Genomic DNA, 19,829 nt, shown 5'->3' on the forward strand with positions numbered 1-19,829 from the left:
TCCGGTGCGAAAATCTCAGCCCCCTCGACCCAGTGCCTATTTATTTTTTTCTGGAAAGTTTTGCGTAAGGAGTTCAAGTTATTGTTATTTGTTAGGTCCTCAGCGAGTTAGTGTCCCTTTCAAGAGTGTGGAGAAAAATTGTAAATACGAGAGAATGTTACGTCATAGCAACAATGCTTAAGATGTACGACTTTATTCTTAATTCCATAGAAAATATTCCTGTGTGGATTGGGTAACAATCAGATTGTAGGAAATGTCTTTACTTTTTTGAATTTTAAATTACAATTTTCGTCTTCCCTGTCGTATTATTTTTGTATTCACGCGCAGCGCACATGATTTTACAAGTTAGTCAATCAGGTCAAAGAACTTTAACCTTGCCATTGGAAATTGACGTGGTCAATTTTTCTCGGGCATCCTTTGTTGTTCTGTTTTTATGGAGTTGTTTACTGTTTTTGAGTTTTCGTTAAAGTCAATTTGTTATCCCTCAGTTTGGAATTCTAGGAAGTGTCTCAAAATCCGAATGTTGTGGATACTTTAACGCATCTTTGATTAATACATACTTCTGCGGAGTTTGGACTCTAGCCTCTTGTTTCGTTATCGATTTTTCACACAGATAAAGGGGGTACCTCTTGGGGTGTTCTATGACAGCACCAAAAATTTTCCAAGGGCTATTTAACAATTATTGCACGAGAGCAAGTCGAATATGAGATGATAAATAACCTAAAAAGTGCATAACCCCGAGCTGTTTATAAAAATCTCACATTTTGACAACGAACGAAAGTAAAGAGCTACTTTCTTTCTGAATGGAGTATAGCTAGTACCATTAGCTTCAGCTCAAGTTCTTTAGCCCTTTTCTGAAAACAGTGTTTGACCTAGTGCTAACCCATGAAATTCCCCTTTCCCACTACACATATAAACAAAACCCAGACACCTGCTCACCTGTCTCACCTGTCACCCTATCACCAGACACCTGCTCACCAGACACCTGCTCACCTGTCACCCTATCACAGCCCTTTAGTATCTTTTTGACTCACAGAACATTGACGACACTACAAAACTTTAAGAAATTAACCTGTAGGGTGAGTAAAAAGCTACCCCAGGGAAAATTGGTTCACAACATCTTTTTCTGGTATCACACGACACGAAGACTGTTAAAAACCGGTACGATTGGCAAGATTGAATATAAACGTATGGCAAGAGTCAATATAGTTTTGGAAACGATTATGTCGCTAGAACACTGCTACCTTGTAAACTCCTTTGGGTTTCTGTTCTATGTTAACCTTTGACACTCACTATTTTAACCATAAACTGACTCTGAACCTGAAATATTAATTTAGAACAGACCGTAAATTCAACATTTTTCCGTGATGCTGAATTCGAGAAAACTGTTTAAAATACATTTTTCGGCGTTTTACCTTTTATTGCTGATCGGTTAACCTATGGAAAATACCCTGTATTCTGCCATTCACAGCCGTTTTGCATAATAAGGACCCTAAAACAAGACTTCATGCCAAATTTAAGCCAAATCGGTGAAATGAAATGGCCGACGAAAGTTCGAAAGTTACAGACAGTCGCACTTAACTATCACTGGTGACCAATTCCTCTTTGTTAGGTCATCTACTTCGTATGCAATTGCGAGCGCATCTTTATGACTGCTAACAATACAGTAATCTTAGAAAAAAAATTTCCACTTACAGCACAGTCAAGAAACTTGATTCATTTGGCAAGAGTTGCAAGTAAAAAAGCATCTGTTGTCTACTTCACGACACACATTTTTAAGCGACTAATACAAATCCTATCACACGCCTGATTGGCGAGGTTCGAAATCCCTTTCTTATTATTATCAATCCCACTACTTGAAAACAAAGGGGTCGGAGGAACACAATTTTCGCTATGTTAATCAAATCAATTCAACCAATATGATCACCCAGTCCAAAGTAATAGTATCAATCCCAATGCATATAAAAAATTGTTCATAAGGACAAATTTACGTGACCTTATTCTTAAAATCACGCTTTTGTATTTTACCAATCGTAACTAATCCTACTAAGTTTTTAGCGCATCACCTTTCAGGTTGCTTTTCCCCTAACAAAAGCAATCACAACAAAAAATAGTCGATTCGGATTTCTTGGCATACAAGATACGCGCATGTTGTACTGAAGAAATGGGTCATCGAAAAAATGACTAAGAATTGTTTATTCGAGCTCCGAGGGACTTCATAAAACGTTTTAAATGATGATAAGAGTACTACAGGACTCTCCTCTCAGTCCGAGACCAGGGGTAACTGTTTTTCCCAATTCCTTGTTTTGCTCTTGTCCCTGGCGAAAATAGATAAATCTCAGCCCCCTCGCCCCTGTTACCATTTATTTTCTTAGGACATTCCATAGTCCTTTAGTAATATCTGCGTGAGACAGAAGCCGATGGTGATGTGATTATAAGTTATATATGACCTAAATTACTAGAGCTAGTAGAAACCAAGCCTTAGACATATATGGTTTACAACATCACCTACAACACATCATAGACCATAGCTTTCTAAATGTATCAAGCCTGCAGATATTTTCCGTAGTTTCAAGAAATGGTCAGTCCGAAATCTTTGGCAGAGTAGAAGATAAACCATCCTAAGGAGGAAAAATGCAACTTCCCCTTTTCTCTAGAGGGAAAAGCTAAGCAACAGCATAACGGGAACCCACAACACTTTTTAAATGGTATTTTAAACCCATTCAACTTTAGTTTATCTTACCCAATTTAAACAACAAAATGGTAAGAAGAACAAATAACAGACTCACTCTAAGATAGTCTTTCTTGACACATCAGTTACGAAGGAACCAGAGAGGCCCCTGAACGCCATGCAGTGTCTACAGAACACCTAGTCACACTGATCGGTACTTAGTATACGATTCACACCACCCTTGATTAGTGGAAAGCGGTATTGCATAGCCCTCTCCTCCATCTATTTATTAGTTAATTTGGTTAGGCAGGGGACGTTAAAGAACCCACTTCACGAGATTACTGTGATGTGGTCTGGCCTGGTTACTGGGAATTTGGGGGAGGGGGCATCTGTTATATTCGCCTTCATTTGATTGTAAACTGCTTAGTAGTCTGGCAAAGTCCCCCGCACAGTGTTGTGAAGCGCCATGGGTTCAAGATATGAGCGCTATGTAAATACAAGTTATTATTATTATTATTATTATTATTATTATTATTATTATAATTAACCGGGCGAGGCGCCTCTGACAAAACCGTCAGTCATGTCCGAGGAAAAGAAACACTTATCATCAGTTTTTGTTTCCAACGATTATCCCTCCTCCTTTGTACAGAAGGTCACGACGAGCAGAGAGCCCGTTAGTTTATCTAACCCAATTTAAACTGCGGTATTTCGACCCTAGCCTCCTGCTTCGTCATAGGATTTTTTACACAGAAAATCGGGGTACTTTTCGAGCGTTTAATGACAGCACCAAAATTATCCAAATGCTAGATGACAATTACTTTACGTTGAAACGCATTTTCCTACGTTTTATCATTTACATGTATTGTTGATCGGTTAACGCATGAAAAATACCATGTATTCTGCCATTCACAGCCGTTTTGCGCATTCTAACGTTATGTTCACTGGAGTTAACCAGAAAGCATGCATTTTCCGGTGTTTTCTGCAACGGTGAATTCGTGCAAGGCATACATTTTCCCGCGTTGACCGCCGCCCGGTTAATCGCTGTTCTACCCAATTAGGGCAAGTGACCCAACTGCCTGATAAGCTCAGTTTCCTCAAATGATCCAAACGGCTCAAATGACTGAATTGCCCCAAATGACCCAATCGGGGTCAATCTTCTAAATATTAGACAAGACATCCACTGGCGTTTTCATGGAGCAGGATTAAGGGCAGGGAATAATGATCACAATATCGACGAACATCTTGTTCTTCAGGGCGCTGACCGTCATCATTTCCCAGAGAAAAAAAACACTAAAAATGCATTGCTCGGACGCGTTCGGTAACAGCTGAAAAACGTTTCGGAAAACGAACTATTTTTTGACGTTTCTATGAGGCAAGAAAACAATCGACGAACATCGTTCATCGATTTATATAATATATAGTAGAATTACTAATCGTTCATCATTAGTAATTCTGCGTGAAAACGGTTGGAAGATGCAGCGCTCGTGCGCTCATGAATACTGCAGAAAATCGAACAGGAAAACAGTTCAAGCTGTTCACGAGCGTTTCAATACGGCAGGAAAAAAATAGACGAAGAACAGGTCTTCATGGCTTAATCACGGTCGTTAGTAATTCTGTGAGAAAACGCTTGGCAAATGCAGCATTCGCACCCTTAAGAAAACTATAGAAAAACGTTCAGGAAGACAAGCCCTACACTTGCGTTTTTGTGGAGCAGGGAAACAATGGAAAAACATCATGTTTTCATGGCATTCACCATAAGTTATTCTGTGAGAAAACGCATGGCAAGTGCTGCGTCCGTATGCCTAGGAAAAATATAGAAAAATGTTCAGGAAAACAAGCTATACACTAGTATTCTCGTGGAGCAGTAAAACAATCAGCAAACATCATCAAAGTTTGTGAATATGTGAAAGTCATATATTTGAACTGTGGTCAAAGAACGAGTATGAGAGCGATCTTTGCAGTAACGAACACCACTTAAGCAGTTGATTCAGCACTTCATGGGTTTATTACGAACCAACCTAATGACCAGCTCCCAGTTGGCTTGTTAGCCCAGTTGTTGGAGCACTGCACCAGCATCGCGGAGATCATGGATTCGAATCCCGTACAGGCCTGAACTTATTTCAGGCCTCATTTTCACTACCACTTAGGAGTGCGTGTCCACAAAAATCAAAAATTGAGCGGCAAATTTAAAAATTTCAGAATCGGCCAACGTACCCCATAGAGGTCAGAATATTTTACAGCCCTCCTTTTCACTACTGCTTCAGTAGTGTTCGTTACTGTTAAGATCGTCCTCTGAGTCGTTCTTTAGCCGCAGTTCAAATATTATGACTTTCATATTTTCAGAAACGTTGATTCATCAATTTTCGACGGGTTTATTACGAACCAACGTAATGACCAGCTCCCAGTTGGCTGGTGAGCTCAGTTGGTAGAGCAGTGCACCTGTATCGCAGAGATCATGGATTCGAATCCCGTACAGGCCTGAACTTATTTCAGGCCTCATTTTCACTACCGCTTAGGAGTGCGTGTCCACAAAAATCAAAAATTGAGCGGCAAATTTAAAAATTTCAGAATCGGCCAAACCTTCGCTATTAGTAGTCCATATTGAACTATTTATCGCTATGGGGTTAATTTGTCAATTGGTGTTTCCTTTTGGCAGAAAATGATGATACCCGATTTTAGGGCCAAGTATTGAAAAATTAGGCTCAAAAATTAGCCATCTTGAAGCTGATGGCCTCCCATAACTATAAATTCAGAAGACATCCAGTTGCAATCAGCTTATTTTGCAATGTTTGCAGGTTTCATATTATAATTCCTATGAAATTTGAAAAACACTAAGATATTGACTGAGACCTGAAAGGAAGCCCTCTGTTTTTCCATGGAAATAACTAGTAAACTTCAAAAAATAATTTACCCTACTACCTTTATCACAAATCAAATGAAAATTTTTATTTAGAATGCCGAAGAAATGGGATGTTAGCTGATATAAATTTTTTTTCTGGGAAATTTAGGTTGTGCTAGGTGAAAGTGTACTCAAAATTGCAATTTTTCGGGAAATCAAACAAGAGAGTGCGTGAAAGACCGTGACAGACAGCTCTCTCATTCCAGCCCAAAAGCCCAAAACTGGAATAAAATATATCTTCTTGTTGTTGCGGAGTTTTGTTATTTATTACTTTTTTGAGAAAATACAGGAGCTAATGGAATGCTTGTTTTATCACTAACTTGTACAATTTTATTATGTGAAGAGTATATAATTATGCAGCACATTTACAGTTTTCTTTCAGGTGAATGATGCTGTTTTACCGGTACAAGAGTTAATTAATTGATACCATTTCTACTTTTAGAGCAGGCACCAGCTGGAAATAATTTATAGTTTAAAGAATCAAGATTTTATCACTGATCACTAGGGGCTATGCAATTGTTGATCTAAAAGCCTTGAAATGAACTATTTATCATTGTTGTTATAGTTGCTAGTCATAAACAAGTTATGACCCCAATTCAATTATAGGGAACTTTTCCCACAGCCTGTCGCACGCTATGCAACTTAGCAATGGCGTTCTCATGCTCCTTTCAGAGAATAACTGGAAAAGACTGCTCGTTTGATAAAGCAACAGCCTTGAAATTGTTACTTTACGCAATTGCTCAAAGGATATTTCGAATCATTGTTCTCACTGGTCAATTTCTGGAGTGAAAACGGAAAGTGAAATTATATTTGGTAGAGTGGGTGATTTCCGCAAGGACGAGACGTGGAGCTTAGACACAATCTGCCCACACCACCGGCGTGAACTCGGACCTGACTGGTGGCGAAACACTTCCACGTGCTGTGTGCCACAAATCTTATCCCAACATGGAGCAAATAGAAAAGCGGATCGAGGAATTTTGAAAATGGTGAATTAATTCTCAGGTTCATGTTTCCAAAAGCTCCGCTGTCCCTGACCACTGTAGAGCATATGCTCTGAGTGATTCTGAGGACCCAAATTATTCTGTGACTTGTGGCCACACCCATTGTGACAACTGTGACCGCTGCTTGGTTGTCTCGTCTGTAATGAGGGAGATTAAGGAAGGTTTAGAAACGGCTGAATGCTCGGACAATGAAAATGAAGAACTGTCTTTTGTTATTTCCCAGGCCAAACATTGAATGCTGGAAAGCCCATTTATTGCGGTGTATAACTCAGGATGAATGCAGACTTGACATCATGAGCCGCCTCAGCGCCCCGTCCAGTTTTTTAGTACTTGACTGGGTGATGAAATATCTTCCACGTAAGTTCCCGCAAAGCCAGTCGGATTGGTTTGGTAAAAGAGGTATATCGTGGCATATAGCAGTGGCGATTAAATGCAACAGCGGAGAAATGGAGATGATGACATTCGTTCATGTGTTTGAGAGTGCTACCGCCCAAGACAGTATCTCAGAGTCGACCATACTTGATGACGTCTTTATTCAACTCAAGAATATTATGCTAGAACTGCAGACCATCTATATTCTAAGCTACAACGCTGGATGTTATCACTGTGCGCAGACTCTGATTACAGCTCCTCAGATTGCCAAACGTCATGACCTTCAGATCTCTCGGATTGACTTTTCTGAGCCACAGGGAGTCGAGGAAAGGGCGCTTGCGATCGCAAGGAAGCCACTATAAAGTCACACATGGCGAAATATCTGAATTCTGGACACGACGTTAAGATTGCTGCACTGATGAAAGAAGCTATGGAGTCTTCCAGAGGTGTGTGCGGCGTAATTGCGAAGGTGTGCAGTCCTCCCAATGCTCCATCCATTAAGAATTTCAAGTGGGAGAAAGTGAGTTTTATCAGTAACCTTGGCTACGGCCAGGAAGGAATAAGAACGTGGAGAGCCTAAGACATTGGCCCTGGAAAAAGTATTCCCTGGACAAACTGCGATGTCCCTGAACAATCGGAATTTCCGACGATGGAGAACAGGCCCTCGACCAGCGAGACTATCACAAGCTTTGTTCCAGTAGTACCCAGACGAATAGGTGGTCGAGCCCCCGCAACTGATATAGATGGCAAATCCGATTGTGTTGATGAGTCTTCAGATGAGTCAGGCGTTGATGTTGATGTTGCTAACAATTGTCCATTATTTACAGGCGTAGAAGAGGGATGTGTGAAGACGTTTATACGGCATTCATCGCTGGTTCAACACTTGGGCTACGGAAAGCACAAGCTTGTTCTAGAGTATGAAACGCTCTTTGACAGGGCCATGATAGAATACGCGAATCATCTGGATTGTGGCGCGAGTAAATGCTCGACGGTCCTAGAAGGTAGTAAACCATCACTACCAACTGTGCCCACTACTCTTCCGATGGGATGGGCACTGAAATCGACACAGTCCCGTAGTACAAAGGTTACTGACAATCAAAAGCAGTACCTTAATTCCAAGTTTCAAAATGGAGAGAGAACAGGGAAGACAGGCGGACCCGACTGATGAAGTCTCTAAAGCCATGAGGAATGCAAAAGATAGCAACGGGGAGAGACTATTTAGCTATGGGAATTTTCTCACAAACCAGCAAATTAGCAGTTACTTTTCTCGCCTTGCTTCTAAGCGAAGTGTAGAGGTAGATCATCATCATCATCATCATCATCATCATGTTTATTTGTTCAAGCAGGTTGAATTTATTGGCAACTGTATACGCTGATGTGGACCTGCTGTTTTCCCACCCAACTCACCCCAGGGGAGGACATCCAGCACACAGTAATCGCGTGCGTGGGAAATTAACGTCTCTTAGCCCTTACCCTTTAAGAGACGGGACTTCCGGCTTTACGTCCTATCCGAGAAGACGAAACAATGTGAGTGACGTGTCTTGCTTAAGGACTCAACGTTAAGTCCCAGCCAGGACTTGAACCCGGGCCGTTTAACCCAGAGTCCAGCGCACTGACCACTGGACTACTCACGCTCACACTATCAGATCAGCCGGATAGTGAGAATGAGACTGCGAGAATAGACTTTCAGAGTGTACTTAGTGAAAAGGTTTTGTCTGAAGTCAGCATTCAGCATTCAGCATTCACATTTAATCATATCTGACTCCTACAAAATCTGTGAGTTAGTGTTGAACTCTTGACTTGGCTCCTTTTCTGTACCTATGTTACGGGGTATCTGCGAATCCTTTGGTTCTGACATATCGGAAACAACAGTTCGAAGGAAAAAGCCATTTGTTACCTTGCTCTCAAACCTGGTACAAGGCCGTACCTGTAGCTGTGCGAAGCGCTCATAACTGTATTTGGTACACGTTATTACTACCTGGCAGCTCGATTTCATCGTATCTGGCCACCAAGATTATTCTCGTCATTATTTGGCAAAACACCTTATTATTTGATAAATAAACCTTGTTTAGAGATGAAAACTATTATAGGGACGACTAATCGCCGAAGTTTGGACAATTTCGATTTTTCGCATTTTAATTTTGCCCCTAATTTACGATTTCCTTTGATCCTTGGAGACATTTGCTCTTAGTTTGTTGTAAAATTGAGAAGTATCTGTTCTGTAAGATATACTTTGGTATCTGGTATCTAAGTTAGTTGTTGCCAAAAATTGTTATGAATCGTTTGTAGAAGGCTCGTGAGCGAATTAAAAAACACAGTGGCGCAAACCCACTTGAAAGACAATTTACCGCAGGAAAAAATAAACCAGTCAACCTCGGGCTTGAAAATGCTGCCCGAGTCCTGGGACCTCGGGAAGCATTTTCAAGCCCGAGGTTGACCAGCTTACAGTTTTTCACTATATAGACTTCCTAGCTGGCAAACCTCACGAGCACGTTAATCTCTACATGTTAAAGATAAAGATAAAACAAGAATAAAGACAAAAACGTTAACTAAAAGGTTAATACATTATATTTTCAATGAGCTTTTTCGTTGAGCATGGGCGGAAATAATAGATCTGTCTGTCACAGTCGGTCGCAAAATCTCTTGTTTGATTTCGCGAATATGTGCAAGTTTAAGCGCTCTCTCATTGACTACAGCCCTATTTCCCCAGAACAAGAGTCATATGAGTAAAAAGCCCATTTGCAAAGGGGTCTGACCTCTAAGTTTCGTTTAATTTGTGATAAAGGTAGTAGGGTAAATGGTTTTTTCAAGCTAGGTGGGGATGTCCATAAAGAATCATGGGGGGATCTTTCAAATCTCGCACAATATCAGATTTATTTTCAAATGTCAGAAATTGCAGTGAAAAACCTAGAAAAGTTGTAAAATAGGCTGATTGCATGTGAATATCTTCGGGCTCTTTATTTAAGGAGTAAGGTTTTCCTGAAAATTGCTGATTTCCAAGCCTAATTTGCTTACCTCTGGCCCTGAAGTCTAGTATCGCCATTTTCCGCCAAAACAAAAATCTATTCGAGAAATGAGCAACCTAGCGATGAATAGTTCAATATGGACTAGAATCGCATCATTGAGTAAAATCTCGCATTCTTATTGGTTAACGAAGCGAGGTATTTAGCGTGGATTTGCGAGCTGAAAACGAGGCTAAGTGAAATTGTTTCGCATCTACGTCACTAAGCACAACAACTATCGTCAAATTGTTACAAAGTTTGGTTTCTAAGTGAATTTAAAATGTTTTCAAAACCATTTTCACTTTCTAAAGAGCAAAAACAAAAAGAGCGTTTTCAAAGCGAGCCTGACGTTCTTCCTTGTTTTGAACTGAACTTCAAATTCTTGGAGGGGCATGAAAACCTCTTTCGCTCGCGACAGCCCGAAAGCGAGAAACTCCTGTGAACACGGCCCAGAAAAAAAGAATCTCCGAGGTAACAGGTCACGCCAACCCGGGTTCAATATCCATCTGCAGCCATAATCTTTTAGAAAAACAACAAAGGATGTAAAGCAAGTTGGCTGGGTTTTCAGTCGTACTACTACGACTGTCACAGCTGCCAACGCCAGGGACGGTCCACGCACTAAAGCTTTGCGAGAAATATATGCCAACAGCCTTGCACTTCCATCAGTAGCTGGCAATAACACAACATCAATGAATAACGGCATTGATGATCTAGCAGCAAGAGTTCTTGGTGGATTTTTCACCAACGTATCTTTCAACAACTCTCCAGTGAATATTTCCATCAACTTTCAGTCGAATGCTCATCCCAACGATTCAGCTAATGGCAGTCGCCTGTAGTGAATTTCTACAAATAAAAGGATTAAAGTTTTTGGACTTTTCATGGAACACTTCTTTGTTTTTAAAGGAATAAAGTATCGTTCAATACACGTATTTACACTTCAAGGCACTTGCCTTTTATTAATCGCGATGTTATTGCACTTGAAATCAGTGCTTTCGTTTGCACACTTCGTTTCTCTCAGTTCGCCACCAAAGAGGTAAAAGGTGTAAATTATTTTTCTTCTCGAGCAAATTATTTGGAATTTTGAAAAAAGATGTTAACGATAAACGGCTTGTCAATCCAGTAAAATACCACTCTTATCCTTACATAGTGTGAAGCCTGTTTAAAAAGTTCGAAAATGAATGTAAAATCAAGCACGAGGTACAAATAAAATTGTCGAAGGTTCAAACGTGTACGACTATTTAACCTTGCTTTCTATTTGCTAACATTATCATAAAAGGGCAAAGTTACTGAATTGCGATTGGTCAAGACAGAGGGCATTTTTTCTTAATTTTTGTAATTGCCCCGGGCAAAATTACTTGAAATTGATTGGCTGAAAATCGCTTAGCAGCGGCTCCCAAGGTAAAGAAATTTCTGTTTGTTTTGTAACAATGGCGTCCCGTTTTGCGACAGATCGGTAAGAAAACATTTTGCCCCTTATATTATAAATAAGTAATCACATGGTTCCTCGTAAAATTAAGGATTAATATCCGGCTTGTGTTTTCGGAAGTTGCAGAAATTGCCCTCGTCGCTGCGCGACTCGGGCAATTTCAGAAACTTCCGAAAACACGCGTGATATTAATCCTTAATTTTACCCGGCCCCATGAGATTACCTATACCAATGACACTTCTGACAGTTGGCTTTGAAATGGCTTTCAAGAGCGTGCGCTCGGGATAAAAACAACAATAATAGTACTGATTTAATTTCTCGTTTTCTTATTTTCACTCAGTTATGCGATTCAAGGAAAATTCATTACCTGACTCTTGAATTCCGCGTTAAATTGCACTGAAAAACCGATATCGCACTCATCGCTTCGCGACTCGTGCGATATTGGTTTTCGCGTGCAATTTAGTCAGGTAATGAATTTTCCTATATTAGTAGCCGGAGTTTCAGCAAATTTCGCTTTTCACATTTTTGCCGCTAGTTTCTGATTTTGTTTGATTCTTGCTGACACTCACTCTTAAGTCGTGTTTGTTACTGCGAAGATCGCTCTCATAGTCAAAAAACATCATGTTTTCATGGCATTCACCGTTGGTGATTCTGCTGTAAAACTCTTGGAAACTGAAATCCAGCTTTCGTGCGCTCGGGAAAACTATAGTAAAAGGTTTGGGAAAACAAGCTATATACTAGCGTTTTCGTGCAGCAGGAAAGCAATCACAAACAGTCATGTTTTCATGGCATTCACCATTAGTTATTCTGTGGGAAGACGTTTGGGAAATGTAGCGTTCACGAGGAAGGGAAAACTTGAGAAAAACATTGAGGAAAACAGCTATTCATTGGTATTTTCCTGGTGCTGAATAGCATGCGATGAACATCGTACTTTTCTTCAGTTTTACTGAGAGCGAACAATGAATTTTCCGTCCGTTTCCAGATATCTGAAAACGTTGGTATAATATTAAATTTTTCAGTCATTCACCATTTCAAACCTTGATACCCCCAGTAAACAACGCAGTTGAGCAAGCGTGGTTGGAAATCAATTTTCCAAAGAATGTAGTACTTGAACAATTGCTTGTTCGTATATTCAGACGAACTTTGTAAGCGAGAAGTTTTGGGTAAAGGTGTCCAGGCCTTCCAACATTTCTTCAAGACTTTGCACTCAGCGAAAATCCTAATCTTTGAACACACTATCCAGCTCTTGTAAAAAGAAACTCTTTTGTCACGTGCAGCCTTTCAATTTCAAAAACATGAACAGTCCACTTATCTTTGTACTGTACACTTTTAGGCTTAGAAGGTTCAAACACAAAAACTTCCTTGTGGTAACTTTTAGAGTTGAAAACCGGGTAGACTTACCCACTACTGCTTCTTCCGCTTCTCAAAATTGCAATTGAAGGGGTCAATGGAAAGTGCAACTGCCTCTGATTAAAATGAAAACACCTCTCATTACATTACTAGCAAAATGTACATGTGTTAATGAAGCAAAAGAAAGATAAACTAAATAAATGCGTGATTTTCCACTTTCCTCGTGATCAAGAAACCCTGATAAAACACTTTCCCTTTTATATAAAATGCTACCTCCAAAAACTTTAGTTCTAGTTCCCAAGCTCTTTTCTAAAGGACACAATAACACAGACTCAGTCTAAGAATCATGATTACACGTTAAATTTAATTTATTTCCATTTCTTAGGTATTTCTCATGACCTCAAAATCTCTTTATTAACAGTGCAATCTCATTAACTTCGGCTCCAAGCTTTTTCTTTGATTTCTTGCATCAGAAAGAGTTTGTAAGGCTGCAATTTTTGTTAAAGCTGAGTCTGAGGTGTTTAAGCTCAGGGGTCTTCGACAACCATAATATGCGATTGAAAGAGAGTGGCATGGTTGTTAGAGCGTGTGAGTTGAACAGAGGCAAATTGACGTTTTATTAATCTAATTTATTCAACCCATATTATCACCCAAAGGTTATAGCATCAACCACAATACCTGTAAAGAATTGTTCAGGAGCACAAATTTCCTTAAGGTGATTCTCTTGTTTTGCAATGCGCAACCTTTTCTGCGCATAACATTGCTACATCCAAGATAGGGGCCGTTCTTCCCGCTAGCGTGAGAAGGACAAGGGGCGCTTTTGCAAAGCGAAAGCTTTTATTCGCAATAAGAATGCCGCAAATTGGCTGAAAGCTTCCTGGTCTGCTCTTGAAAAACAAGGAAATTAAAAGAATGTGCGTGATCCGGAAGTCTGCAGTGGATTTCCACTTCGCGGCCGTCGAGTTGTAGAATTAAATGTCCTCGCTGAGGCTTTGGATGAAGGCTGCGAGGCCTGTGGAACAGCTCTACGGCTCTCCGACTGCATAAAAGAAACAGTGTCTGGGCTAGGATCACTACTCTACATATCCTGTTCAAACTCTGAGTGTGGAGAGACAAATATCGGTCGAACAAACAAGACCCACCGTAGCACCGGAGCAATGCGAGGGAGACAATTCTTTAAATGTAAACACGAAGCTCGCTGCAGGTTTGTTTATATTAACGTTGCTAAAAATATTGTTTTCCACAATTACAGCATCCATTTAACATCTAGCCAATTTTTTGATATGCTGAATGGACATATTTATAGGGATGCTACACGCAGAAATAGGTCCGACCCACGTGAACGAGTTGTTGTCACCATTAATATACCATCACTTGGAGAGTCCACGCTGAAAGCTCGCGAGAGGGAAGTAGGGCCCAAAATTGAAAAGTTGGCAAAGGAATCATGTCTGGAAAGTTTGGAAAGCGAAAGAAACCGGTGGAAAGATGATAGTGAAAAGGAAAATGTGGAGACAAGAGCGTCATATGACATAGGATGGCAAAAAAGGGGAAAAGCCCACAACAGCCTGACAGGTACACTGCAAATTCTACATTTGAAAGAATTGAAAAGGGCGCATTTGGATATGCATTTTCATAGAAAGCTGCTATTTTTTTCTCTGGATTGTTCTTTAGCTTACTGACAGTTCTGGTGTCAGCCAAAAGTCAAAATTAATGAAACAAATGAATAAAATATATCTTTACTTTCACCACTATGTGTTGGCTCTATGGTTGGCCTAAAAACTGGCAAGGTGATTTGCTATGGTTCAAGGTCAAAAAGGTAATGTATATACATATATTTTGTCTATTAGCACCTTGTTGTAAACAACAAGAGCTATGTTTTTTTTTCAATTTGACCAAAAAAGTACAGAATCATTCGACATATGACCTCACCCATATTTGCCTCCTATTGAAAGTGTTACCCAGGACCTTTACTCACAATGTCTTTTGTAAAGGTGTGCAACATGTGAGACTGCCAGCAGACAGTCAAGAAAGCCTCGCATACATGACTGCAGGCTCAACTGGGAAGGCTCGTCAAAAGCTATGGAAGCTGATGTTTATGTTGATCTAGTCAAAAGGTAATAACTAACCAGCTATGTAAGAGTAAAAATAAAAAATAAAATAACAATTATAATAATAGTTGTTAACATGTTAAATTCATAATTTTATTGCTGCAAAGAGAGACTTGTGGAATCTGTTCTTATCATATCAGTGTTACAGTAATGACACTTGAGCCATAAACAGTGGAAAGTTTTACAATACCTTACACCCTTGGTAATAAGGATTCAAAATTTGACAAGAAAGCAAACATAAAAATGCACCTTTATTTTATAATACGAGTATGTTGAAAATGCAGAAAAGAAAATACTTTAAGATAATGCCTTGGTGTAGTTTGAATGCCCTCACTTTTTATGGCAAAAAAAATAATTTTTTGTGGTTTTACTCTGCTTAACAGTTGTGGAGAAAAAAATGTAGTTGTATCTGTTCTTGATGGGGATGATGACTCGTCCACCATAAGCAAAGCGAGGAAAATGTTCAGCATGAGGTTGAAAAATGGTCAGACGTAGTCCATGCTGAAAGATCCTTTGGCAGCTCACTATACAGCATCAAGACCCAAAACAAAGCCTGACAGATATGGTGATACAGTATTTCCAGCGATGCTTTGGTCACGCACTAAAGCAGAGTAAGGATGATGAAGGTGTGCGAAGTGGTCTGAAGTCTATTGTGCCCCATGCTTGTGGTGACCGTTCTTCCTGTGGCAACTGGTGAGGCTACTTAAAAAATTCTGCATCCTACAAACACAGAGGCCTTCCCCATGGCAAGGATCTGATGGACAAAAGCTTGAGGCAGTCCCTGGCAAAGATCCTAGAAGTAAGTACAGTGTACATGTACGGTGGCACAGCTCGCTCCTCACAAATTCCCAATTCCCACCATTATACATGTAGTAGAGGAACACAACTCTTAGAAAATAGTGTTAGTGCTAATGATTGTATTCTAATTAATAACTGAAAGGGATAAAGTTATAAGTATTAGGGTACTATCAACCTCTTTCTCAGTTTCACAAGCTTTTATGAGATACCAAATTTTAGTGAATAAAAATCATTTGTTTCTTCAATTTACATTCATGCTTCAAATGCCAAGAAGCTAGCTGGTCAAACCAGGTAAATGAAGCACTCAACAACACTATAGGAAGCAAAGCTCCAAAGACCAGACACTATGGATCTAGTGAAAGCAATGACTTCCAGTGTTGCATGTGCTGTTGGCCAAAAGAACTTAGGCCATTCTAATGTTTCTCAGGTGAGCAGATATAATATTATGAGCATTTTGTACCCTTCCCAATTTGTGAGATCCATAATTTGAACATTACACATTATCCACCATGTCCAATGTTGTACTACCAGTATCTTGCATATCATAAGTCACAAAAAAAAAAACAAATCAGTAAAACCTCACTATATTATAACTTAGAATATGGTTTTCACTAAGACTGGTGAATTTCTCTTAGGCTTTTATGAAGACACAAGTATCTCCAGGTTCCATTTCTTTAAAGTTTGCGAAGAAAATGGACAAGAAAACTCTAAGTTTGAAAGAGAAACAGAAAACAAGAGAGTACAGGAAGAAAAGAATTGAGAAGAAAGAGAAGCAGTTGAAAAAGACAAAACAGCTTGAGAACAGAGAAGGGCAACAGTATAGTTGTGGATTGGGCTTTAATGGACATAATGCTGCTCAGGAAATTCCAGTACCACCTGCAGCCTCAAAGATTGAGAAAGTATCATTGACCAAATGAATAAAGGCTGACAGTTTCGAAAGAAACTGTTTGGGGCTGCGTCGGTGGGAGTAACGAAATAATTTGGATATATCAACAAAGTTGAAATGGTAAATTGGCCACCGTAATGATTACAAAAGCTGACGTTTCGAGCGTTAGCCCTTCCTCGGAGCGAATAGAGGAATTGTGGGTTGCGTGGGCTTTTAAAGGCAGAAAATGGAGAAGATTCCGACCGCATTCCATTCACTCTCACGTTTCACCCTCACAACCACTCAGTTAAATCCATCATTCTTAAAAACTTCAAATTACTTCAAAACGATCCAGAGACAAGCACTATCTTTTCGCTGCCTCCGCTCATTTCATTTAAACGCGACAAAAACTTAGGCAATTTTTTGGTCAGAAGTTCTTTTCAGACTAATGAGCAACCAAGCACTTTTAAATGCGCTCGTGCACGATGCAAAACGTGTCCTTTCATTCACAACACTGATAAAATATCGGGACCTAAACGATCCATTAAGATCACCGATCACTTCACATGCACCTCCGCTAATGTAATCTATTGCATAACTTGCACTTCTTGCAAAAAGATATACATCGGCGAAACAGGCAGAAGACTAGGTGACCGATTCCGAGAACACCTTCGAGACGTGGAAAGGAACGACAAGGACACATCGAAACCAGTCGCTAGACATTTTAATTTACCTAATCATTCTAAGCAACATATGGCAATCTGCGGTCTTTCCTTGCACTTAGGTGGCACGGAAAGCCGTAAAAATCTTGAACAAAAGCTCATCTTTCAAACCGGCAGTCTAAATCCCACAGGGATCAATGAACGCTTTTCATTCCACTAATTTATTCATGTTTTTCTCGTTGCCATGCACCCACCAATAACGTAGCTCCATTTTCTGCCTTTAAAAGCCCACGCAACCCACAATTCCTCTATTCGCTCCGACGAAGGGCTAACGCTCGAAACGTCAGCTTTTGTAATCATTACGGTGGCCAATTTACCATTTCAACTTTGTTGATATATCCAAATTATATCATTGACCAAAGACTACCATCAAATCATATTTGATTTGGAAACATCTGCAAGGGAAAATTAGCTCTGCAGGGTAGAGTTTAGGAAAGATGTAACAAAGTGAATATAATGATGTTTGTCTTAGCAGAGTATTTCTGAATTGCACATTAGAGAATAATTATATTCAATGATGGAATTGTTTTTGTATTTAGCTAGATTGCTGAATACTCATCCTGAAATTTGCATCACATAGATTCCTTTGTTTTATCATGCCTTGTTCTTAAAGTGCACCCAAACCCAAAAACTTTTTTTCGCTTAATGAAATAAGGGTATTTTTGTGGAGTATTTCTTTGCAAAAACTTTTTGATTTGCTCAAATCTTCGATTTTCTGTGTCCAGTCAAAATGAGGAAAATCAGCTGCCATCTTGGCTCACGATTGAATTGAAAGAGGAATTGCTCTAGCGGGTAATGTGACGTCAAATCGAGAACACAAAAGTTTACATTTCACAAATTTTCATTTGTTGGGAAGGTTGTAGTCAATATTGTCCGAAAATATGTGGACTAAGTGTGTTGGACATAGGACTATGTAGCAACGTGCGAAATTTGCAAGAGTGTATCGCACTTCATACATTCCATATACAACACACCTATTCGGCATATTTCGGACAATATCGATGACAACCTTCCCAAACAAGTGAAAATGTGTGAAATGGAGACTTTCATGTTCTCAAGTTGACGTCACATTACCCGCTCTAGAACCATTCCTCTTTAAACTCAGTTGTGAGCCAAGATGGCAGCTGATTTTCTATATTTTGACTGGGCACAGAAAATTGAAGATTTGAGCAAATAAAAAAAAAAATTGCATAGAAATACTCCCAAAAAAAACGCTTTTTTGTTAAGGGAAAAAAAATTTGGGGTTTAGGTGCAATTTAAACAAAATAGGTGAGATGCAAATTAGCAGGACAGGTATTCAGAATCACTCCTATTTTATTTTAGATATACCCTGCGTAGATGCACTAAGCTTTTTTATCTTTATCAAGTAATAATTGGATTGCAAAATCGTAAAACAGGTAATGATGCTGAAATCCTACAAATTGCAGCAACAGATGGTAAAGATGAGTTCTGTATTTATATGAACCCTTGAAATGTAATATCACCAGAAGCATCTGCTGTGAACAAACTCACCTTCCAAAGGGGAATACTGTTTTATGATGGGAAGCCAATCACTGATGCCATTGCAACTGATGTGGCCCTGAAGACCTTCATTGGAAATTGAAAATCAAGAATGCCTTGCATTTTAGTTGTACACAATTGCAAATCCTTTGATGCCAGGTTCTTGGTGCAGGCAGCAGAGAAAAATGGAGTCATGTAGGACTTAGTTAAAACAGTTTCTGGCTTTACAGACTCTCTTCCAGCATTCAGGGAATTGCTTCTTAAAAGGAAATCCCATAGCCAAGAAAACCTTGTACAAGATCTTCTGTGTAAATCCTATGAGGCTCACAATGCTCTTGCAGATCTACAAGCACTCCACCAGCTAGTGAACAAGTTTCTAAAGGTCAAACTGCTACAACAGCACAGCTTCAAAGTTTCATGGGTGGCATCCTAACAGAAGCTCCTAAAAGAAAAGAAACTTCTGGTTAATACCCTGCAGCCATTAGTTAGAGAGAAGTACATTTCAGCTTCAATGGCCATTAAGTGTACAAGCTCAGGTCTGGGTCTCCCTCACCTAGAAGTGGTATGCCAAAGAGGCAAGGAAGGAGGGGTGAAGCAAGTTCTGATAGAGAGGTTTGACAACAAACCCAGAGTCTCCTCAAACAAGCGGGTGCTGGCACAAGTATGTCTGTACTCTATAAATAATGCAAATTAAGATTGTGATTTGTGCAATTAATGTTTGAAATAATTTTCGCACAGAAAATGTAGTAGTCAGAATGAGGACCAGTGAGACATTGAAGTGTGGTTCTCAGTGAAGTATAAAAAGCAAATTTTAAAGTACAGTTTGTATTTTTCAGAGTATACTACATTGTACTGTATATATCACTTTTCGATATTTCATATTTCATATTTCCACCGTGAGTTTTGACTTATTAATTACGTGATTACTTATTTTATACATTGTTAATTTTAAGGGCCCCTGCACTGAAAACCGCTATGGCGAGCTGGGCTCCCTCTTTAAATATTTTTTAATTAAAAACTCCTACTAGAGTGATGGGTGAAGAATTCCCATTTTGCTGTGTATAGAAACCAAAAAAGAAAACATACAAACAGTAGGAATCAAAAGTCTTTTCTTC

At 39.5% G+C, this 19,829-nt stretch overlaps 1 pseudogene; it reads left to right on the plus strand.

Annotated features, from left to right (window-relative positions):
- The first annotated feature begins 11,372 nt into the window (after positions 1 to 11,372).
- Positions 11,373 to 19,408, plus strand: LOC148742924 (uncharacterized; annotated as a pseudogene).
- The last annotated feature ends 421 nt before the right edge of the window (positions 19,409 to 19,829 follow it).

Source organism: Stylophora pistillata, chromosome 1 (assembly GCF_964205215.1).
Source record: "Stylophora pistillata chromosome 1, jaStyPist1.2, whole genome shotgun sequence".
NCBI classification, from domain to species: Eukaryota; Metazoa; Cnidaria; class Anthozoa; order Scleractinia; family Pocilloporidae; genus Stylophora; species Stylophora pistillata.